The 25,293-nt window shown below is 45.2% G+C and overlaps 1 protein-coding gene across 8 annotated transcripts in view; it reads left to right on the top strand.

Moving 5' to 3' along the window:
* The window catches only part of ZNF469 (zinc finger protein 469), a 270,551-nt gene that overhangs the window by 188,866 nt on the left and 56,392 nt on the right, over positions 1 to 25,293 (top strand). For all 8 annotated transcript variants that reach the window (XM_081872030.1, XM_081872033.1, XM_081872028.1 and 5 more), the window contains one exon: positions 10,303 to 10,449. The gene's annotated coding sequence lies outside the window, so the exon portion shown is untranslated. The remainder of the gene's footprint in view (positions 1 to 10,302; positions 10,450 to 25,293) is intronic.

The raw sequence follows: 25,293 nt of genomic DNA, 5'->3' as shown, positions 1-25,293 counted from the left end.
TTTGCATGACTCCTTACCCGCATCTAGAAAAGAAATACGGACTTCCTGATGAATTTGTCTGCTTAAATTGAATTAATAGAATTGTACTTACCTATAATGTATGAGCATCTTCTAAATGACTTCACAGGTTTTGGGGTTGGATTTTCTTTGTTTCATTATTGTTATCTACAGGGAAAAAGTGGTGTAAGATAATGTTTTTGTAAATGCAATAAAAAAGGGTATTTATATATATAGAAAGGTCATTACGCAAGTCAGATGTGAATGGAGGAGGAGTGTGACCCACACAAAGTGGGAAGGTGGAGTTCACATTGGCAGCTTTAGTCACCATCTCATCCACAGCAAGCAGAACCAAGGAAGCATCCATTGCACTGGCACAAGTTTGTGATCAAAAGCATCAGAATACTGCATTGGTCACCTGGGCTCTTTCTGTGTGCGCTCCCTCCAAAGGAGCTGCAGAGGGTGGCAACACAAGAACAGACCTTCCCAGTAGTGGTTCCCCGTTTGTGGCATGCTGTCCTCAGGGAGGCTCACCTGGCACTGTTACTTTCTGTTTTTAGGCACCTGGCAAAATCATATTTATACACCTAGGCCTTTGGACCTTAACTTTCTGTTTCTTTTTCAGTGGAGTGGGTTGAGTTGAGTTGGATCTGCTCTTTCATACATGTGATTAGTGAGCATTTTAGGTTGTTTCTACATTTGTTTTTAATGTTTGCTTAAGTTGCTTTTAGTTTACATTTTTAAAAGAAAAAAGACCACTAAATAATAGCAGTGGAAATAGTACTTATTAACTCAAAAATATGGGTGCTGATGTGGAACAGGATGCTGCCCTGAGCCACTAGGATGAATGCCACTACAGTGGTACGTTGGTTCCAGAACAAATCGTCTCCCGAACACCGCAAACCCGGAAGTAAGTGTTCCTGTTTGCGAACATTTTGTAAGTTGAACAGACTTCCAGAATGGATTGAGTTTGGGAACCAAGGTACCACTGTACTGAATAAGTATTATTTGTGCTAATCACACCCTATGTCAGAACCTCAATACTTTTACAATAGAATCAACACTCCCCCTGGGCTCACTAATATTCATCTTCCCAACAACAACAAACCATCCTTCAGATTTTAATTGTTCATTTTGAAGGTGTGATGAATGAATGAAATGGACCAACTAACAGCGGTGGAAGGTTCTGTCAGTTTAAGTTCTCTCCATTTCTTATTTTTCTATTCTTAAGTCCAGTGCTCTCCATTTTGCAGCAATTTGTGTGGTTTTTGTTTTGTTTTTTCAAAATCTGAATAAGGGCAAATTTCAAAGAATGGCTGTGTATCGGTTAGCATAGCAAAGTATAGATTTGATAGAGTTGACTTTAAATGCACACTGAATCAAATTTCCCCTCCATCCCTTCCAACTAATCAGGTAATGTTTTCAGCCTAGCTTTGGGACAGTGGTGATGCTACCGATTTTCCAGGAATCATTTTCCTCTGAAATGCAAAACAGGAAGAAGTCAATTTTGCCTGCACTGCAATGACAACATTGGGTGGCTTACAATTTATTTCTGTACTGTACAAGTGTACTAAGAAATAATAATAATAATAATAATAATAATAATAATAATAATAATGTGTAAAAATCAGAGAGAGGGAGACACTGAAGGGATCTTTATTCCTTCCTCCACACACCTCATTTCCTGCAGGCATTTTGAGAGCAACTGTAAAAGTCTATCCGGTACACTGTAGCTATTCATGTCTCAGTTGGGGGCCAAAGTGCGTCTGAAGTATATATAGAAAGGAAAAGGGTGAAAAATATGTGTGTGTTGTTTATATATATATAAAAGGTGCACACGGACAGGCATGGCTAAGAGAATGACTTGTTCACAATGTGACCAAGGGGCATAATGAGTCAGTTGTTTTAACAGCACAGTATACGTAGAGGCTGGCATTGAGAAGCAGAGAGGCTGCTTGCTAAGGAGGCTGTTAAATCAGCTGGACGGAACTGGCAGGAAAGTAACTGTTAAGTTATCCCTTGGAGACAGAATTATAGGAGGGGGGAGGGGGAGGAAGATGGAGAATAGTTTGGCTTTGCCCGTTTAGAAATGGGGGAGCTTTTCCTCTTCATCAAAGGAATAGAGATGCATATTTCACCCAGTTCTTCACCATCAGATTGTCAGATCTTGAGAAATGTTGCAAGCAAATGCTGAATTTTGAAAAAAATTGTCTTAAATATAGACATGCTTGCCTGATGATATGAGTGTAGCTTGGCGGCAGAGCACCTACTTTGCATTGAAGTAGGTCCCAAGACTGAGCCATCACCACTGATTGGTACTGCCAGGCACTTCAGGGGCCCACCACTGACTCCAGATCCCCCAAGCCCTTATGCTGCTGCTACCTAGGAAACTGCATCGTGCTTAGTCAGACCACTGGTCCTTTGAGCTCAGTATTGGCCACACTGACTGGCAGACATTTCCCCCAATCCTACTTGGAGATGCTGTTGGGGATTGAACCTGAGATCTTCTGCATGCAGTTGCTGCCTATTCACCTCCCACCCAGGGACCAGAGTGAAGAAAGGGAGCATTTTTATCCCCTTATCTTTCACTCTCCTGGGTGGGTAGTTGTGTGGATTGGGGCCAGAGGCAGAGGGAAAGCGGATGGATTGCAGTGATGGTAGCAAGGAGGAGACTGCACCTGAGGGCAGGAGGCTATCTTAGGGGGTGCAGGACACGATCTTTCTCTGCCTCTCTGTCCCTGCTGCATGAGACGGCTGCCTCACTCTGTCTCTTGATAGGACCATCCTTACATAAGTCTTGTATGTATATCATAAGGGAACTTTGAATGTTCAGACAGTCACATACAGCTCTGATTTTTCCTCATTCATTCCAATGGAAGGAGGAATGACTCTGCTTGAAATGGACAGGCTGGAGACATCTGTGCGGACTGCTGAAATGGAATTGCTCCCTGAAAGGCTTCTCTGATTCGCCAATTGCAAATTCATAAGATGGATATTCTCCTAATATTTTCTGGAAATTCTTGTGATTCCCAAACATATGCTGGTCAACCTCAATATTCCATGTCTGGATGTATCTTGATATGTGGCAATAGTGGATGGTACTGATGGTATTTGACAGAATCTTGCGTTTACATTTTGCCTTTCCTCTGAGACACTCAGGACAACGTCCTCTGAGACACTTCACCCCTCCTACCAATTTCTGTCCTCACAACAACCCTGCAAGGTATGTTAAAAAGTGACCAAAGTCACATAAAGAACATAATTTGGCTGAGTGCAGATTTGAATGGGTCTCCTCAATTCTAGTCTGATGCCCTAGCCATTACAGCACTGTGCATCTCTTTAATAAGTAGAAAGGTCTTCCTTAAGCAGATAGGGTTGTACATGAGCTGTGATCTGGCAAGTCTCCTGCCTGGAGTCTCACCTTGGCCTCAACATCTTTAGGTGGGTAAAATAATGCCAGTCAACCTCACAAAGCTGTTGTAAGGAGTGCTGTGACACAGACATAAAGAGTAGAGCATGGGTAGGCAAACTAAGGCCCGGCCGCCGTATCCAGCCCAATTGGCTTCTAAATCTGGCCTGTGGATGGCCTGGGAATCACCGTGTTTTTACACGAGTAGAATGTGTCTTTTTATTTAAAATACATCTCTGGGTTATTTGTGGGGCATCCCCCCAAAAAATATAGTCCAGCCCCCCCACAAGGTCTGAGGGACAGTGGACCTACCCCCTACTGAAAAAGTTTGCTGACCCCTGGAGTAGAAGAACTGCAAACAGTGGAAAGAGGCATACAAATGCCACAGATAGTAGCTCAGTGGTAGAGCATCTGCCTTGCATCCAGAACATCCCAGGTTCAGTCCCTGGTTTGACTTGGATTATCCGCTGCCTGAAACCCTGGAGAGCTGCTTTCAGTCAGTGCAGACAATACTGAGCTCAATTGACAAGCGGTCTGGCTTGTTTCCCAAGGTAGTTTTCCAAGTTCCTTTCTAAGGACCCAATACAGTTGTATGTGCAGGACAGCTGTTGACAAAAGAAGCAGGGGTAAATGGCAAGGGACTCCCTCACAGAGAGCAAAGCACACATAAAGGGGGGAGGGGGCAAATTGACCCCTAAGCATGATTCATATGCAACCTTTCCAGTGTTGGATTTTCGGTGGAAGAGAGGTGGGCAATGCATGCAGATTGTCTTCCTGGGGTCCTTCCCAAAGATCTGAAAACTGTCCTGCATCCACCTCCTCCTTAACCTTCTTCCAGGGCAAAGTGATTCCTCCTTTTCCTTTAGCATTCCCCCCCCCCCCGACTCAGCCTTCAATAATCATTTTCGTAGTCCCGCCCCCCATACAACTCCTTTCCAATTTGTCAACATTTTTGTCAACTTGTCAACAGATATCAGTGCTGCACCCTTTCATCTCCCATGACAGCACTGTCTGCTTGCGGGTGCTGAGAGGAGTGTGGCCTGCCCCCCCCCCCACCACGAGAGGCTGAGCCTGCTAATTAAAGGAAAGTTCTGTCTCCTTATTCCTGGAGTGTTAATGGATTCTGCTGCCCGGTTTGGATGTACAGGAGTCTTTGAATTCCACAAGCTTGTGTGCCACCGGCTTTCTCTGGACCACAGTGAAAGCTTCCATTCATGCCGCCAGCCTGGCCTTCTTAAATTACCACACCCCAGGCCTCTGCTCCTCAGCCTCGCACTGTTTTCCTTTCATTAACAGGATTCCCAGATTGAATGTCTATGAGAAGCTGGGAAGAGATGCTGTTGCTGTATTTGCTCTCAAGGGCTGTGCAAAAGGGCTCTCCATTGGAGGGAATCTGGCTGCTGCTTATCAGGTGGTGGAAAGAGAGCAAGACATTTTTATTTTTATTTAATCCAGCTCCAGCTTTGCTTTGTGCATATTATTTTTTATTTAAATGTGGATTTAAAATGGAATGTATCATTTAGAACAGTGATTGTATGGGATGAAAGGGAGGAGAGGAAGAAACACCAGGTCTTGGGTCAAACTTTGCAAGTCCTCCTGAGAACTTGATATGATGGTCCCATTTTTGTTAAGAAGCTGTGTTGTAGGAAGGCGGACTGCTCCCCTTTTTAACTCAGTATAGTCTACTGTAACTTGGAGTAGCCAGGTCCTCTGAGAGGCAGATACAGGGGCTACTGATGAACTAGCAGATGGCACAGGTGTTGAGCTTTCTTTTTCTATATGTCTATATGTATATATATATATGCATTTAGCAAACTGCTGCCTTTTTATATATATTTTAAGGCTTTTATATGTTATTTTCTCTTTTAAGGTTTTATTTCCATAATGCCTAATAAAGGTTTGATAAAGTAGAAAGAAAGTTATGAAGCAAAATGTGTAGGTACCCTTCTTGGCGATTTCTGGGGGATGAGTTTGCCTGGTTGCTCCCACCTCTCAGTCTGGCAAGGCTACTGTGGAGGCCCTAGTTGTGAACTCCTATAATGCATTCTGTGTGGGGCTGCCCACAAGGGACAAAGGTTTAAACATTACAGCTGGTGCAGGATGCTGCTACCCAACCAGCTGGTGCAGGATGCTGCTACCCAACCAGGGACTAGTGTAGGTCAGCCAAGCCCCATTACACCTGCAGAAATGACAGCATTGGTTACCTGTGGGTTTCCATGTCCTCTTTGAGTCACTGCCTTTGAAGTGTACCTCTGGGTACCAGTTGTTGGGACACCTGAGTGCCCTCAGTCCCTGCTTGTCTCTTCCCCACAAGAGAAATCTGGTTGGCTGCTGTGGGAACAGAATGCTGGACTAGAGAGAGGCTTTGGGTCTGATCCAGCTGTGGTGTTCTTCTGATGTTCCCTCCACAGTTGGAGGCAGGATGCCTCTAAATACCAGTTGCTAGGAATCACAAGTGGGGAAAAGCACTGTGGTCTCCATTTAGGAGGGTCAAGGACTAGTTGACAGGGAAAGCTCAGAAACGTTTTCTTTTGGAATAAATGAAGCCCATTCTTGGCCACAGATCTTGCATTGCTCATCAGCACTGGGGTGTCCATTGAGGAAACCATCTATCTGCTGTGAGCTTTGGCATCCTCTCCAAAAGGCATGGTGGCAGTGCTATGCGCTGGTCTCATACAGTCTTGCTCCAGCAGTTTTATTTTTATCTGCTTAGGGTTCGCTCCCAAGGGTGGCAAAGCTGGGGACCTAACACCAGCCAAGAGCTCCTGCCCAAACAGTACCTTCATTGTAGTAGCCCCAAAAGGCCCAAGGCAGAACTCTCAGTTTGCACACCTCATACCTTCCAGATTGAGAGGGCCCATTACTGTGGCCTCCAGGCTTTTGCAGGAGGGAATCAAGTGCATTCCACAATTTAAGGGTTGCACAATTAAAATGGATTAAACTGGGATTAAAATGGATTAAAGTGGATCATTTGTGGTTAAAAATGTGACAAGAAAACACAATGCAAATCTGGGACAAATGATGGCTCGAAATATGTATAATGCTAGTCAAGAAAATTAGGACGACTGCTTGTTGTCCTGCAAACAACAAAAATTCCAGTACGAAAGCTCAATGAATGCACCAGGAAGGTTGTCAGCAAGGAGAAGAAACGAGGGATAAAGTTAAGATACAATGAAGTCAAACTCCATTATATATGGGTTTTAAAAGCAAATAATTTTACAAGTTTTCTGAACCAGAAAACTTAAGACTAGTTCTTTAACTAATAGCATACAAATATAAGCATCTTGAAGCATTTACGATTACCTTATGGGTTTTATAGCCCATTATTATTTACGGCAAATACCATGAACAAAATGGGAAATTGGCATGGATTGATGTTTACTTCGTGATGATTTGAAATTCAGTCTCAAACCTACATAACATGTTAGCAGTCTTATTTGTCAGTTTTATCTTTCATTAGTTATTTTATTTCTCTTTCAATTATTTTTCTTCCTATCTAGGCAAGCTATATAAAGTTTGAGATTCATTCAGGCTGAATTTATTGACAGCATTTGGTGATTTGGGATACATTGTATACACTATTTTGATTTTCAGTAAATATAATTTTAAAAGAAAAGGCGGGGAGGGGGTGAATGAAAGCTCAATAAAGACTGGACACAGCCTAGCCTCCACCTATTTTATGCAAGCAATCAACAAACCGGCCATCTGGAGAAGCCCTAAGTGAACACTGCTTGACTCCAGCCCACTTCAATGTGGATCTTCTTACCTTTGGGCTGAGGACAGGAGTGTGTGCATTGCCAAGTGAATGGTCTACCTTAAAAGTCATGCTCATGTCCATCTGTGCACGTCATGCACACTGCATGAGACCTTTAGAGTCAGGGTGGTTTAGTGACTGGAGTGGAAAGCAGTGCCTAGCATGTTGGATTAGGTTGGACAAGACCCAAGTTCAACCCCCCCCCAGCACAGTGAAGCTCATTGCCTGACCTTGGGCTGCTACCATCTCAGCCTAACCTACTTCACAGGGCTCTTGTGAAGATAAAATAGAGAAGCAGGGAGTCATGTATGCAATTGTAATCAAAAGTTCTTTGGTTCCTTGGAGGAAAGGCAAGGTATAAATGTAATAAATAAAAGCAATGCACAAGATTTGCATTTCCACTTATGGTGGAAGCAGCGGCCAAAAATGTCTTTGGCAGACAACCGGGAGAAGAACTGGTTGTCAAAATGCACCTCCTAATTTGGGGAAAATTCCACAGAGGTTTTAAGATTAGACCCCTTGCTTTTCTTCTCTCTCCCCTCCCCAGCATGCCTGTAAAATGTAAATATTTTTTGTTAGACAGTTAAAGTGTTCCACTGGCTGGTCTTAACAATGTGCAGTGTGTGTTTATGTGTGAAGTGTGTGTATGTGTACACACACATACACATACATACACAAAGAATTCTGTATACTGAAGAGAATGGTCCAGGGTGAGATGGAAGTGTATATTAGACACTTCTTGAACTTGGCTCAGTGCAGGGCTTTCAGAATAAGTGAAATGCAATTCCAGCATGCTGCCCCACTTCATAGCTTGGCCACAGCTTTCTGCACCAGCTGCAGCTTCCAAACCTTCTTCAAGGGTAGCCCCACATAAAGTGCATTGCAGTAGTGTAGCCATGAGTTTATCTGAGCATGGGTTCCTGAGGCCAAGTTGCCCCTGTCATCCAGGAATGTCTGCAGCTGGTGTACTGACCTCTCCTTCTGCTTAGAGAGATTTCTTTCTGTATTTCTTGTTATAAAAGAGCAGTCTGAAGCAGTACAGTTGGTTTACCTCCTCTGACTGCTTCCAGTGAGAAAAAGCCTTTGAGCCAAGACGTGCAGGGTTAATGTATAGCTGGCTTGGGAAGAGATCAGTGAGTGGTCAGAAGTGAGGGTCCTTTAACAGACGGGTTTGCACAATGTGTGTGTTTCTTGGTTGCCTGTTGGGATGACACTACAACTCAGCAATGTTTGGTTGCTTCTGAGGCCGCCTAAACTAGAAGATAAATGTGAGCTATTAGAAACCACACATGTTTTATTACAAACAAAGCTAAAAGTCATCCCAGCCCTGATATTACAAACGACAAAACCCAAGCCCTCGTCACCCTCCCCCGAATCATATTGCAGTTATCTCTGGTAATAAACGTATAGACACAGAGGGGAAGCCTTTCCCCTTGGAAGAGCTGGTTGGCTGGGCTCTTTATCCTGTCTAAGACTTTTATTGAAATTCCACTTGATTGTCAAGATTAGATGGCAAATAACTGTCTGCATTTATGGGGCTACATAAATACCTAGCATCTGAGAAGGAATTTGATCGCATCCTATGGAGATTTGTATTGCCCCATGTGGGGTTTTCAAACGATCAGCATCTCTCCTTCCACTAGGAAGTGGGTACCTTCAGTCTGCTAATATTCTTCCTGCTTTTCACAGTGGAAAACCCAGAGCAGGGTTTTGTTTCAGCCAGGCAAACACACTGTGTGGTTTGTTCAAAGGAGGCCAGCCTGTGTCTGTCCCTCCCACCTTCTTTATTTTGGTGTAAATTGAGAAGAGGTGATTGCTCCTTTTAAAATGCGAAGCACTAAAGGTGAAACCTGCCTTGTGACCTGGAAAATGAGCATCCTTATCCTGGGTCTATGGGAAATTGTCTGTGTTTACTCGTCAGTGATGGGAAATGAATTCTGCATATGCCCAGAGACACTTTCCTTTATCATTGCATTTCATATTCCTGGGCTCAATCCTGGATTAAAAAACAAACAAAACAGATACTAGGACACTACTTTACTGAGCCAAGAGAGGAACAGTGCCCAAACCCTGGGGGAGGGGTGCAATCCTGATTAATCCTCCATGCTAGGACAGTTATAGTACAGGTGAAATTGCAGTGAAATAATCAAGGCAACTTGATTATTCAAAACACTGAATGCTTTTTAATCAGACGTATTCTTTGTTGGCCACCAATGTTCATTGTGCACAGAAAATAGAGTTGTTTGTGCTGTGTTTGTTTTGAGGACTAGCTGCTTGGCATAACTGCACACATATTGTTTGCTTTACTTTAAATTAGTACTGATTTGCACTTCTCAAACCAAGAACTGAACTGAAATGGCTACCCTTTGAAATTTCCCCTTCTCCTGATGTCTTACTGGAGTTCTCCAACTAATGTATGTTCTAAAGATGAATGCATTAGATGGAAATGTGCACAGAGATGCCTATTTGGGTGAGAATAACATGCAAAAATGCATTATATGGGGGGGGTGCTTGCCAAAATGTGTACTTTAGTCCAAACAGCATACAAAAATATGCATATTCAGAGAGCTGTGTGTTTATTGGGAATTGTTCCCAGTTGCTGGGAACCACAGGTAGGCAGAACGCTGCTGTTGTGCTTGGGTCCTGCTTCTGGGCTTCCTATTAAGGCACCTGGTGAGAACAAGATGCTGGGCTAGTTGAGTCCAGCTGCAGTTCTCAGAAATTTGCACTTGCGTGCTGATGAATTGTCAAGAGGGTTTCAAAAATCAAAGCAAGCAAGGTCTTCGTGAATTGCTGCTGAAGTGTGGATAACTAACTGGGGGGCGGGAGAGAGAATGAGGAACAGTGAGAGCCAGACTGGACAGAGGCCTTCCATCCCTCGCTTCCATTCCTTCCCAAAGGGTGAGATGTTCCCACACACCTTGGCCCTGCCACTTCTGGACTCTCTGTCTCTCTCTGCCTGCCTTCTTTCTCTCTGGGCTGTGCCTGGTGCTGCTGCTGCTGCTGCCTCCTTCTCCTCCTGGAGCCTTGACTTCTGTTTGCTACTGGCTGGTGCAGCGGAGAGGAGGCGTGCGCTGCCTGCGAGGAGAGGCTCCCTCCGTGCCTGTGGTCAGTCATGAAACATTTCTCTTTTCCTCCGCAGATTACTAAGCAACTGCACAGCGCAAGGCGCTCACTGGATTTGCCCGTCTGCCTGCTTTTGCCTTTCCAGAGCTGCTACCAGCCTCCCCCTCCCAGGCCAGTCCCTCCAAAGGCTCAGCCTTGCAGCACTCTGCAACTCTATAATGAGGTAAGCCTCCTTCCCTTTGTCTCTGGTGCAGTGGAAATGCTCTGTGTGGTTGTATGTGTGTGTGAGAGAGGAGTACAGTAGGGGCTGAAATTGCAGCTCATTCCCTCCCCCCATATGTGAAGTTTGGGGTTCTGTCCTCAGATCTTCCAGCTTTTGCTCTCAGAGTTATTTATTCATTGTAATATTTTTACAAATTGTGGTGCAGTTGTTATTATCCTCCTCCTCTCTCTCTCTCTCTTTCTGCATTCTGCAATAAAAAAAAGTTGCATCAGTATTTTGGCAGGAAGGGGGGAAAATGAGTTGCTCTGTGCAGTCTGGTGAACTTTTTCATTCAGTCTCCCAGCAAAAAAAAGGGAAGGAGACTTTGTAGGAGTTAAAAGAGCAGAGCGAGGGGATGCGTCTCTCACGCACCCCTGAAATATTCCAGCTATTTGTGTCATCTCTCTCAGACCTCTGCAAGAAAGTAGACCAACCCTTCCATCTGCCCCCTTGCCATAGAAGCGTGTGGGTTCTTGGAGGAGCTCAGGCTCTTGAGTATGGCACCAAGAGGAGCTTGACTTGTGCTGCTGAAGTCTACCAGGAAGGGGGTTTTCAGAGATGCTTAGAGACCCCTCCCTCCTCCCCCCACCCTGTGGCTCTGAGGATGTGAGGTTGCTGGGAGGTGAGGAGTTAATACCTCATCTTTCCTCTTCTCCCTCCCCCTTCCCATCTCTTGGATTCATCTGTAAAAAATAAAAAGTGAAGATAGATCTGATCATCTGCTGAGCAGAGAAGCTGCATTTGATCTGAGCTGTTCCTCCTCTTCTTTTTCTCTATGGGTGTCTCTCTTTTTAACCCTTTTTCCTGGTGGCTTCTGGTTGTGTTTAAGGAACCACATAATTTGCCTGGGAAGATGCATCAGTAACCTTAGATCACACAGGTGGGATAGGGTCCTACTTTGCAGAGCTGCCAGGGGACAGTCCTCTGTTTCAAAGCATCTTCTATTGGAAGGGCTGTGTCCAGTCCAAGTCCACTTTGAAGATAAGGAACCCCAAGAAGGGAGAGCAGGAGGGAGTATTGACGTTCCCCATCTTCAGTGGGTACCTGGGTGGCAGACAGGCACTCAGCTAGTCACCTTCTCACAGCCTTCCCAGCCCAGCCCACCCTGGTGAGATGTATTGTGTTTCTATTTCAATCATAGTAATTCTTTATAAATTTGCATCTAGACATACCTATAAGCATATACATATTTTATGCAATTCTGTGTGCCCTTTTGTTCTTTTTGTGGTTGGGCATTTGTGACTTTTTGGCTATGTCACACCTTAAGGTGCAGTGTAATATCTTAGCGCATAAATACAGTTAAAGTGCTGGAGTTGGTTTGGGGGCAGCAGAGAGGATCCAGGATGCTCGATTCCTGCATGTTTCTTTACAGTGCCAATTAAGAGAATTCCTCTGAGCATGTACAGAGAGTGGACAGGGACTGCTGGCTGCCATGAACCTAGGGTTGGAGGGAGATTATTTTGATTAGCAAGCTGTTAGCTTGTTTGAATGCCAGCACCTGTTTGTTCATGGTGGTTTTTAGGAACTAAGCACTGTGACAATGAGATGAGTTTCCATCATATTGTGTTTTTCGCAGTTCTAGAAGAAGCCAAATAAAATATACCCTTGTCATTGCAAATGTGTACAAACCTACCAGTACAAATGGTAGATTGACAGTCCAAGCTTATATATGGCTGCTCAGAAGTGAGCCCCATGGAGTTCAGCAGAGCTTTCTTCTGGGGAAGAGTGTATAGGATTGCACTCTAACTTGTTCTTTCATTCAAACAATCAGGGCAAATGAACAAATTGCTTTGTGCATGACTAGTCTCTCCCATTCACCTTTTGTACCCACTCAGCCGGAGGTAAGCTCCCTTGAACTCAGTGGGATTCACTTCTGTTCTGAGTAGCAGGCACATCTAGTATTGCACTGTAAAGCTGTGCCTTTGCACTTTATTATGTTTCTATCTCACCTTCCCTCCATGGAGCAAAAGGAGACAGATTGTGCCACTTTCCTCCCTTTACCTGCACAACAACCCTGCAAGGTAGGTGAGGCTAAAACATCAGGTCACTAGCCCAAGGTTGCCCAGTGAGCTTAAAATCGGAAATGGGGAGATCTTGGCTCTCCCCAGTCCTAGTCCAGCATTTCAACCACTGTGCTGGGCTCACCCAGATCAAACTCGATCTTGTGAATGACCTGGCCACGTCTGTACCAACCTCTGTACCTCAAATAAAATAAAGTAAAAAGCAAAAAAGCAAAACAGAGAATGGGTTGATGTGGAAGGAGAGCTTTCCAAGAGCACCTCTCTCAATGCCATGCAAACACCAGAACTGCCTTTTGATTGCCACAGCCTGCAATGTGGTCTCTGAAACTTGATGGGAGTCTTGTGGGCCACTGGGTAGCCCATGTAGAAGCAGCCTGTGTAAGGACACCAATGAGTGGAATGCTGAAGGAACATCTGTCCCACCATCCTCTTCCAGTACATGGTCTGGCTTTTAGATCCTCATAGTGCTTCATTCCTAAATCAGGAGATGCCACCAAGGCCCCCACTGTTCTTGAACTGACTGACTCCCTTCCACAAATGTTTGAGTCCGTGATTGCATCCCAGGTTAGGGTGGCCACTTACGCATCACCACCCCCAATGGAAATGCATCCTCAAAATGAAGAGAAAATATGGCACAGACTTGCAAAAGCCAAAACCAAAAGCTGTATATGAACTTAAATGTATGGCTGTAGATTTAGAAATGCTTACCCTAATTTAGTAAGAAATGCTGTACATCTTAAAATGGTGGGAAACACCATGAGAAGCTGAGTTGTGTGTGCTGGCTCAGTCCACTCTCCAGGTGCTCCCTGTTGATGGGCAACTTCTAGTTTTGCTCCCTGCCCCCAGCACTCTCCCTTCGTAGGAGTCTTTATCCTAGAAACCAAAGTTGGACGGGAGTGGCCTTCAGATCAAGGACTGTCCTCTCTCAAGTTGGACACATATCTGGAGTTTGATTGCAGGGGGGTGGACGTGGGAAATATGATCTGCACGTGCTCAGGGATACTATCTTCCTTACTTTACATGATCCAGGGTTGAACTTCAGCATTGGTCCAATGCTGGCTTGACATTGTCAAGGGCTGTGGTTTGGAAAGCACCTTCCTGGGTCAAGTTCTGAAGATGTTTGACAACCACCTGTATGCACCCAGGTGTGTATTGTAGAGCCAGGATGGTGCAGTGGTCAAGAGTGTCAGACTAGAACCTGGGAGACCAGAGTTCAGATCCCCCACTCAGCCATGAAGCTCACCAGGGTGACCTTGGGCCAGACATGGCCTCTCAGCCTAACCTACCTCATAAGATGGTTGTGAGGATAAAATGAGGAGGGGGAGAAACATGCACACCACAATGAGTCCTTTGGAGAGAGTGAGAAAAAGCTGGTATGTGAATGCTATAAGTGTGAAATGTGAAGCAGTGCTTCCAAGGAGACACCTTCCCTCCAGACCCTGCGTGGATGCTCATAATCCTGTGAGCCGTCTCCTCCTGCAGACGTCTCTGGATCTAGAGGAGCACTCAGAGAGATAAGATAGTGAAGAGAGGCAGACAGGGGGCTTTGGCACTGGGCCGCCATGAACCTGTTTTGCCTTTGCTCATTGCAACACTGTGCAACAGTGAACTTGCTGTGGTCGCACCATTCTCTGCTGCTGCACTTCTCCTTGACCAGGGAAACAGGGCCCTGCCACTTCAACGCGGGATCCCCCTTTAAGCGACTTTCCATTTGCTGCGCACAGAGTGCTGAGAAGTGTGGTTTTATAGATATCTTTTGAATTGTGAGCTACAGAGCAGAAAGAAAGAAAGAAAGAAAGAAAGAAAGAAAGAAAGAAAGAAAGAAAGAAAGTCTTGCTCAACCACTGTTGTAGTACTCATCATCCTTCCCTCCCTCCCACCAGGCTGGCGGGGAAGGGGGGAGGCATCCTGGGGCAGAGGGATCCTCCTGACTAGTCACTTGGCATCTGTCCTTTTATGTGGGCCGAGGAGTAGATGGGAACACTGCGATTCAGAGGCCCCAGAAAGCAGTTTAAACACAGGTCAAGCAATCTGTGCCTTAAACATACCAATAAGAAGACCCTGAAGGAGATAAATGGTCAGTTAAATTTTGTTTATTTTGTCTCCCTCACCTCCCCAGTGTTGTAAATTCCAGATGTTTTTACTTTGCTCTTACTGGTTCACCTCTGTTTTTATCTCCTTGCTTGACAGTGTGACCTAGCAGTTAGAATTGTCAAGCCGGGAGTGGGGAGACCTGGGCACAAACCCTCACTGAGCCACAAACCTGCCTGGCTGATGTTGGGCCAGCTGTTAAGCTGAACCCACCTGACAGGATTGTTGTGAGGAAAAAAGGGGCAAGGGGCCATGTCTGCAGACTGGAGCTCTCTATAAAGGACAGGATAAAAATGTTTGCCTGCCATGTGTCAGTGAGGCTGTCACTGCAAATCTTGTGCAGAGGAGCAGGGTTGGGCTTGATGACTTTAAGGACCCTTCCAGCTCTATAATTTCATGATTCTGTGATCATCAACCCCTCCCCCTTTCCTGGCCACAAGAGAAGTGGCAGAAACTGCTCACTGCAAAAGGCCCATTTGGGCCTGCTTCTTCTTTTAAAAAGAGAAGGGTGGACTCTTTGCCCCTCATAGATCAGGTGTGCTTTTGCGGTGTTGTGTTTCGTGGCGGCGGCATGCACCCAGGGTTTGTGCGTTGCTGGCAAGAGCCAAGTTCCCACCAGCTGGAATGTGTCATAAATTACTTGAGGGTTGACCAAAATTAATTTTCATTTTATTTTCATAATGTCTGCTGCTGGAAACTGAGCAGGCAGCTCGGCGGAGGCAGCGGATGAGGCAGAGGGAAGGGTTCTGTTTCCTCACTTAACTAGGATTTGCCTTCCTCCCCCTGACAAACGGAAGGCAGCCCTTTCAGCCTCTGGATTTGTGAAACTTTCTCCGAGTGCCAGCTCTGCTTAGATGGGGGGACTTCTGAGTGTTAGTGGGAGAAATCCGAGTCTTTGGCTTTCTGCTTAACTCTTTCGAGGCTCGGCTGCCTCTGTGCGCCACCTTTTTAAAGGAAGAATTGGCAACATGCTTGAGGATTTGGCAGGGAACACTTGGAACTGAATTTTGCCATGGTTAGGCCTGATCTAGCAAAGGATCAGACATTTTTATTCATTTGTTTATTTCAGAATTTATATGCTGCCTTTCAGGGCAAAACCCTACCAATAATGCAATAATGGAGAAATACGAAACTTGCTAGAACTGGTTGCTTTTTTGCTTTTAAAAGGGAAAGGGGGGAAGGGAAGGGCCATGGCTCAATGGCAGAGTGCTTTACATGCAGAATGTCTCAGGTTCAAGCCTTGGCATCTCTAGGTAGGGCTGAAGTCCTGGAGTGCTGCTACCAATCAGTGTAGAAAATGCTGAGGTGGATGGACACAATATACATCTGATATTTCACCTGCTTTCATTATAGGGCTGATATGTTTAAACTTTTTGTTAGGTCAGGACTGTTGCTTAGTGGTAGGGCACCTGCTTTGCATGCAAAAAGGTCCCAGATTCAATTCCTGGCATCTCCGTGTAGGAGGGGAGAGTCTCCATCAAGCAAGGCCTCTTTCCACCTGCCTTGCCCCACCTTCCAGCCCTAGGAGTCCTCATAAGGGAGCTGGTCCTGGAGGAAGAACTGTGAGGGGAGAGACTCTATCAGGCAAGGCCTCCTTCCACCTGCCTTGCTCTACCCTCTAGTCTCTGCTTCTTAATGTGTATTGTATTATTTTATGTGGCTTGCCGTTGTTTTATTGATTATAGTTTAGATATTATTTATTGTAACTGTTGAGTGGATTTCTGTTTAACTTTTATATGTTGATATTATTATTTTATACTATTCTAATGATTGTTGAATGTTACTTTTTTGATGTAGGTTGCCTATTTTAAAGTTATGTTTTATTATCACATTTTTGTATTGCATTTGATTGTTATAAGATGTACATTTTTTGTTTCTTCAGCTTGTAAACTGCCTTGAGTATTGTAAGATAGAAAGACAGTGTACAAATTAAAAATGATGATGCTGAGGACAAGCCTGAACCCCTGGAGTACTGCTGCCAGACCCTGTAGACAGTACTGGGCTAGATGGACCAGTAGTCTGATTCTGTATAATGCTGCTTCCCTTTGTTGCTAGGCAAAGTTTATTATTTCACAGACGCATACAGAGAACTTACAGTGGACTGTGCCCTTCCATGTTTATTAAAGCATCTCTCTACCAAGAATGGGCAATGTTGGAGCAAGGAGATGCAAGCTGACAGTCAGCTTGATGGCCCAGTAGTAGCAGCACATTCAGAGCCACCCTCCTGACACGGTCATTGCTGCTACTTACCTGGATGGGGTGGGGCAGCAGAGAAACTAAGGCCACATGGTTGCACCGGATTACCCAGCAGCAATCCTGCCATGCAACCACCTCCAAGGAAGTAGCAGCAAGCTGATGTTGGGAGGACAGCTTTGCTCCACCCCCAGACCACTACTGAGATGGAGAAGGGTATGGCTCAATGGTAGACACCTGCCTTGCATGCAGAAGGTCTCAAGTTCAATCCCTGGCAGCTCCAGGTAGAACTGGGAAAGATTCCTGTCTGGAACGCTTGCAAGCCTAAAACCCTGACAATACTGAGATAGATTGACCAGTGGTATACCAACGACCTACATCCCAATGAAGTGCCCCTTCTCTGAACGGAAGTACAGCGCATAGATGGCTTTCGATGGCTTTTAGACAACTTAAAGGAGGATAAGGCAACCAATGGCTACTGACCCTGGTGGCTGTGACCTCCCTCCACTGTTGGAGGCAGCATGCTTCTGAATACCAGTTGCTGGAAAGTGCAGGAGGAGAGAGTTGCTGTGGCGCTCAGGTGCAGCTTGTAGGCTTCCCATTGGGGCACCTGGTTGGCCTCTATGAGGATGATGACGGGTATTTAAAATTCTGCAATTCACAATTTCTCCTTTAAAGAACATAATATATTATTGCTAAATAACATTGTGATTTTTAAAAAATGCATAAAATTAACACTGAAAAACTTTTGCAATAACTAAACTTTGTAAACCTTAAACTGGGCAGGCCGCAGGCCGGGTCTTCCTGTTATACACCTGCTGGGATTGACAAGGCATCTGACCTTCACCTGAATCTCATAGCTCTCCTGACAAGTGCTTTGGTCTGTTACAATCCTCTTCTCAATTAAGTAATCAATTTTAATCTAGAATTTAAATTCTCAAAACTTTCCTATTTGTTAATTTGAGCAAGTAAACTACTGCTCTCACTTCATTACAAACAGTATTTCTACCTGCAACACACTTGCAATTAACCTACTAGAAGGATTACTATTAATAGCACCAGTTTTCTATAAGTTGATATTGCTGGATAGTTTTGATGAACTGCAAAAACATTTTTAGTTTGCTTTCTGTTGCCACCCTGGAACTTTTCTTTATTAGTGCCACTTTGTTTTGTACAATTTCTTGCAAATGAAGGAAAACAACTTTTCTGCTTGTATATGTTGATAATATAATTTTGGTTACTGAGGACAAACAAGATTGTACAAAAACTAGATTGGGTGCAGGCCTGGCCAGGACATAGGCGTCCTGACTGTGACAAAGGTGACCTGTGTGCTTGCTTGCTTGCTTGCTTGCTTGCTTAACAGCTGTTGGGAACTTCAGGGTCCCTGCTCTCCCTTCTTATGGTCTTTGTACTGGACCTGGAGACTCCAGTAGAGAGCATTCCATGTCAAGAAGGTGGGCAAGTGGGCCCCCTATCAAATAACAGGGCAGGAGCAGGAGCCACACAGAGCAGGGCCTTTTTACTGGTGGTGCCCACTGTATGCCTCACTCTTCCCAGACCTGCTCTCTTTTGGCCTGTATTTTGGAGCTTTATAATTTAGGAAGACCTTGGAAGAACTGGTTGACAAGTCTTATCAGTTGCTGACGTATGAGCGGATTTTATTTGCTGCTATTCTGGGCTTCTGTTGCACCAGGGTTTACATCAGCCAGGATGCCAGAAGGGATACTATTTACGAGCTTTCTCCATTATCTGCATAGCAGGGGGTGTTCAGTCAACAGTGCAAAGGCTGAGCTGAAGCATTCCCTGCTGGTTACCTGCTTTCAGCAATAGGGGTCGCTTTTTCGTGGCACCCAATTGTTTTCGTAGCACCCAATTGGTCAGATTCTAGAGCTCCCTATTGGTGGCTCTTAGGTAATTCACAAAATACAGAGTCCATTCATAAAACACAGTGTTCATTCATAAATCTCCATTGCTACATATTGGGTGTATATTTCAGCAGTTGAACATACAGGTATATGGCCATGCTGTAGTGCTTATGTGACTGTGAATAAAAGGTGGCTGGGCTCATTGTCTCAGGGGTGGGGGTGGGGGTGGGGGGAAGAGGTGACAAAACTGATTTCCAATAAGTGCCCCCCTTCCCTCCCCCCCATAACAAGTCCTTGAGTCTGTACTCTGAATGGTGAAACCAGGGACCTAGAAGGTGCAGGACTTGTCAGTCCAACCCCTGCAAGTCTCCTCAGGGCTGACCTTAAGGCAATTGGAGCAATTGGGCCAAATTGGGCCCCGTGTGCCGCTCCTAAGAGGTTCCTGCACCAAGGCAATATAGATGGATTTTATATAGGATTTTGCAGACTTTGGCTGTGAACTGGGGCCCTACAAAATAATAATAATAATAAAATCAAGTTGCGCCCCACTGCTTCAAATTGGGCCTCACTGGCTAGCCCTGAGTCTCATAGTTGCTGGGCCTGAGTTGCCCTGCCCTTGCATGAAGTCTTGGGTTTACAATTTTGGGAGAGGGGAGACTGCGCCACTGGGGAGCGGGCAGGCTGGCAAGGCCCCCTAGATTTAGAGGCCCAAGTTGTCCTGCCCTTGCATGAAGTATTGGGTTTGCAATTTTGGGAGAGGGGAGACTGCCCGCTGGGGAGCGGGCTGGCTGGCAAGGCCCCCTAGATTTAGAGGCCGTAGGCTTCAGCCTACTTAGCCTATACATAAATCCGGCACGACTGCCAGCCCCACTGTGGCTTTGCCCACACCACTACCGTTGCCACCATTGCACCCTTGCCCTCCATGCTAAGGCTGCGCCTTCACCGCTGCATTGTGGGGCCAGTGTAGCTGCGATCAAGGGTGCAGTTGCAGCAACAGGGCCAGAAACAGCACAAGTGCAATGGCAGGGGCAGAGTTTAGAACACCCTCCAACATTTCCCAGACATTCAATGAAGCTGAATGTTGGACAGACAAGAGAAAGTACTTCCTTCATGCAGAGCATACTTAAACTGTGAAATTTGCTTTCTGCCGGAGGCAGTAATGGCCGCCAACTTGGATAATAAGTTTCTCAAAGGCTACTATCATCATGGATTTCTGACTGCTCATTCCCTCATCCCCATGCCTAATCTGCACGGACCTCACCCGCTTGATCTCCATGGCTTCTCCTTCCCTCATCCCCATGCCTGATCTCCAATTTCAGATATTGTGATATATTGGGATATTGTGATGTTTAGCTGCTGATATATCACAATGCTGAAAACAAGATAGCACTCAACCCTAGTCTGTTTTTTATTATACCTAAAATCCTTTGCTTATTAGGGGCTACCCCACATTTTGTTCAAAAAAATGCTTTGCAGAGGTAACTACCATAAGAGTTTAAAAAATTTCAAAAGTAGGGGGTCTGTGGCTTAGCTTTTGAAAAAACTGGGGGTCCTCAGTAATTAGCTAATTGGGAACCACTGCCCTAAAGTGAAGCCCCCAAGCAGGAACTGAGTGCAATAACTCTCTCCTCACTTGTGATTCTCACCAATTGTTATTCTAATTGTTGTCTTCTTTTTGCCCTTCAGCCTAGTGCAGTGAGCATGGTGGCTGCTTCCTTGGTGGTGCTGAAGGGGCAGCTGCCTGCTTTTCAGTTGCAGGAGAGGTCCAGGCAGGACACATCTCTACCATTCCATTGATTTGGAGACTTATAAGTAACATGAATGAGAAGTGAAAGCAAGCAGGGTGGGGGAAAGCAAAAATGCATTCCTTGTGCATTTCTTTTCTCAAACAAGACCTAAGAGACACCCAATAAAAATCTGCAGACTGTAGAAAACAGACCACTCGTTCAGCAACCAACCACCTCCTTTGTCCTGCCATGAACTCAATATATGGGCTTCATTTGTCTTGGGTTGCTGACTAGCAGCTTCTGATTCAGGCAACTCAAATCCCACCAGCCAGGAACACAGGAAGAGGCCATATATTTGTCTGTATACCTCTTCACATAGCACATAGTTAAACTAGGGAATTCCCTCCCACAAAATGTACTGTTGGTCCCCAACTAGGAAGGCTTTAAAAGGGGATTACTCATGGAGGGTAAGGCTAGCAATGACTACCAGCCATGATGGGTATGTTCCATTGCTGGAGACTGGACGCCTTTGATTACTAGTTGCTGGGATTCACAAGTGGGGAGAGCGCTGTTGTGCTCAAGTCCTGCTTGCAAGCTTCTCCCTGGGGCATCTGGTTGGCCACTGTGAGGACAGGATGTTTGACTAGATAGGCCTTGTCCTGATCTAGCTGCAGGGCTCTCCTTGTTTTCTTATCTAGACTAGATATTTCTCCTTTGAGTGGCAGGGTTGCTACTCAAGAGCCTTGTACGGTAACTTGAGACACTAGGCAGGGATTGAACCTGGGACCTCTTGCATGCAAAACAGGTGCTCTATCACACTGAGCTGTGGTCTTTAACTCCCTTTTCCCCTCTGCAGTGCTAAGGCTCTTCTTGTATTGTGCTGAATATTTGTAGAATGATATTGCAGTGCAAAACTGTTCTCTGTAATCTCCCATGAAGGTCACTTATTGCCAGGCAGCAGAAGCCTGATTGTGTGATACCAGCCGCCTTAATAGCTGCTTCCAACATTACCTTTTTTGCTTGTCATTTTTCAAAAGTGTGTAGGGAGGTGACTAGGCATAACCCACCTTTGTAAGCACAGGAATAATCCAATGTAGGTATGAAGCAGGCATTAGGTAGGCCTTCTTTGGAGTTTGTGAACAGGGTACCTGGATCACTTCTAGTCAGTTTCATTTGAAATCTACCATGCAGTCAATGCAGATTCCTCCAGCAAAGCTCTTGAAGGAAAGTTCCTGGAAGCTGGTTTGCAAAATGAAATATTAGCATATTGCTCTTTGCAAGGAGCTCATCTGTGCTGTTGAAGAGCTGCCTTGCAAGAGATCTAGCAATTCAGGGCTGCACGAAGTTCACTTCACAAACTGACTTCTCAGGAAGCCCTTGACAGTGATGGTTTAAAGCAGGGCTAGCCCAACACATTTTGGCACCTGAGGCAGACCCAAAATGGTGTTCCTCTCCCCACCAGGGAAGGATGGAGTCAGGGAAAATCTACATCAGGAACAAGGGTGAGGAAGAAAGGAAGATTGACATTGGGATCTGCTGCCCCTGTGGACCCTGCTGCTTAGGGTGGTTGCCTTACCTTGCCTAATGGGTGAGTCAGCCCTGGTTTAAAGATAAAACTCCAAATTAAGAAAAGTTAGTCCAATTGTATATTTTGCATACATGTATGCAGATTGCAGAGTTCAACTTTTTGGTACAGAATTCTGAGTGCAGAATTTGAATGTGTTCTATATGCAGTCATGCCCACTGAGCATTTCTTAAATTTTACAGGGCCAGGTGTTGCCCTCCTAGCTTTTTGCAATACCCTCTTTCTGCTAGTGGTTTAGAAGGCTTTGGGGAACATGATGTGCCTGCTACCTGTATTCCAGGCTTCGGTGTGTGCCTGCACTTCCACTGCCCAGAGCCACATCATGTCTTCCTGTGTTCTTGCACCTGTCTGTATTGATTTCTTTTTTCAGGTTGCCAACTCAGAATTCCAGATCCACCCAAGTTCAGTCAGTGCCTGACTGATCCCCCATTACCTACTGTTTTGAGAGTGCAAGAAGGGCTCACAATTTTTCTAACACCTTGAAAAGTCAGGGGTTGGAGTTTGTAGATTTCACAAAGACCTTCCACCACCTTTCCCTCACCCGCCATTTAAAACACAGCTCTGGGGTACTTCCAGTTGTATGTCAGTGGTAGAGCATTTGCTTTACATGCAGAAGGTTCCAGATTCAGTCCCCAGCATCTCCAGAGAGAGACCCACATTTGAAACCCTGAAGAGCCGCTGCCAGTCAGTGTAGACAATATTAGGCTAGATGGTCCAATGGTTTGATCTATATAAGGCAGCTTCCTATGTCCCTTTGCCAACCATTCCATTACAGCGTTTTAATGGGTCTGTGTAGGACGCAGCATAGAGGCCGTGTGGTCTCTGGGCCGTAGCACACAACGACCCAGTGGAGGTTTCTGCGGAAAAACCTTCCCTCAAATGAGCTGAGTTCCAAACAATTCTTCATTATCTCGCTTTCCTGTCGTTCAGAGCTGCAAATCGCTCTGGCTCTAAATGGTTGAGGATGATGAGTCATATTGCAAGATGGGGTTTGGCGTTTTTAATGATGCTCTCCGGGGTTTTACGCCCCCTCCCTTAATAGTGACTTCCTGGGAAATCTGATACAGATTTTGCATCTTTGTTATTGTAAATGAAACAAAGGAATTTTCTTGTGTCGGTGCGGGTGGGGGTGGGGGATAGTGAAACAAAACAGCCTCCTTCTTCCAACTTCCTCTTGGACTGAAGAACTGGGCTGGTGTTCATGAGCATCTCAGTCTGATTCTCATCTCTCCACCCACCCAAACCATTTGGGCCCTACAACAGTGGAGGTCTTCTGGGAATGTTTGGTAAGATTTTTCCCTTATTGAACTCTGCAGGCTCTATCAGGCCTTCCGACATTTTACAAATGAATCGCCGAGCCATAAAAGTTGAAGCAGGCTTTGGAGGTCATCTTGACCAACCCGTTGCTCAGTGCAGAACCCACAATCTCAGCAGCAACAGAGAACAGAGTCTGCTCCATCTTTTGTGAGAGGAAAGCTTGTTTTGCAATGCAAACTGTAGTGATGTAGTGAGAGGAGCTCTACCTGGATTCTGAAGTGACCTCAACAGAGGGCAAAGAGTTACCGTAAATTCCCCAACCTCTACAATGAGGCCTGATATGCTCTCTCTCTCTCTCTCTCTCTCTCTCTCTCTCTGTGTGTGTGTGTGAGAGAGAGAGAGAGAGAGAGAGAGAGAGAGAGAGAGAGAGAGAATAACCTAGCTTTCAAGGGCAAAACTCTGCACAATTAAGGCCACATGTAATTTGGCTCTAAGACTGTATACATATTCTCCCTTTCATTCTGCATCAAGCATTCCCACCACTGGCTTAGAAAGTAATGTATACATGGTGTTAGCCACAATCCATATCTATCCTATATCTTTCCTGCTGTTTCTTGCAGAAGTCTGAAAGATTTGGTTGAGATGCTGACTTCTTCCTGACTCCCAGATATCCCACTGATATGACCTCTGTTGGTTTTCTGCAGATTGAAAAAGCATTGTGTCATTAAAGGTTTTTTTCTTTTTTAGTGGAGGGAATTAGGGCAATGGTAAAATGTCCCTTTGGAAAAGGAGTGTTTTCTTCCAGCTGTTTTTGAGTGGCAGATTTATTAAGCCCCCTCTCCATTGCAAATAGCAATAGCATCTTCCTTTGTCACACCCCCAGGGGTCAACAGGCATTTAATTGCCAGCCTGTCAACCTGTCCTATTTAATGAGCACCCTTCTGACTCATGTGCAGGTTTAAAAGCATATTTTGTCAAAGATGTAGTGGTAGATTTTGAAGTGCAGAAGCTCATCATGACAGCTCCATAGCAACACACTCCAAAGGAGCGTCCAAAAACTCTACCAGCTGCGTTGCTCCATTATTATGCACATCCATGCAATCCTTAAAGAGCATCAGTACATATAATCCCCAGTTTTTTAGGATCAGCATGGCTGCAATCCCGTGCATAGTAAACTGCTTTGGCTGTAACTTCTGATTGCATAGAGTCAGGGTACAAAACTCACCACGTTTTAAGCAAAGATCCTCTGCCAGTTGAAATCCAATCTGTAGCTTTTAATTAGAAATGTGAACAATTTTGGAAAGAAGTGTTTCCATTTCAACTGCTAGCATGGGGTAGGAACCCCATCAAAGGAAAGGCAAGAAGTAGCCATCCCCTGCTTGGTTGTTTTGCTTCTTCCCTGACTTCCTCTGTGCTAATCTGTCATGAACAGTACGTAGTAAAAAGTGAAAGCCTTACCATCACCTCATTCATTTGCCAGGGCACTGGAAGAGGTGTCAGTCAGTTACTGTGACACTGGGAGATAACACTTTACAAAAAAAGTTTCAGAGTTGCACACCTCTGCCTTCCCCTCCCCGCCGCTATACTACTCCTCCGCCTTGGTGACAGATTAGGTTGTGTTGTTCTGGGGGTCTCTCACTTGGGCCTTGAGGAAATCCCTCCAAGGGCCATGGGATATAAGGTAGCACAGTACTTGATTCACCTTTTCAGCAGCAAAGGGAAGCCAGCAGTCCTCTAATGGGGAAAGAAGCCTGCTCAGATCCACCCTTGCCAGCTGACCCTGAGCTAGTTGACTGCAGACCAATAAATCACTCATATTTGTGCTTCCCCCCTAAACAAAATCCTCCTTTTTTTCTTTTTAGCAGCAACAAAGCCTTGAACTGTACTTCAAAGTTGGGTTTTCGGAGAGAGTTGCATACCTTTTTAAAAATAGCTTCCACCCATTGCCAAGTGCTAAATGAGTTGCAGGGAGATGAGGAGGGGGTGAGGGAAGATGTGTTCTTTCACATGGCGCTTTAATACAATCAGTCTGGAAGGGGGCTGTGTCACAGTCTTTCTTTTTCTGT

This window comes from Podarcis erhardii (assembly GCF_964252035.2).
Source record: "Podarcis erhardii genome assembly, chromosome: 7".
Classification (NCBI taxonomy): Eukaryota; Metazoa; Chordata; class Lepidosauria; order Squamata; family Lacertidae; genus Podarcis; species Podarcis erhardii.
The sequence above is the reverse complement of the archived record's forward strand: the minus strand, read 5'-3'. Positions and strand labels throughout refer to the sequence as shown.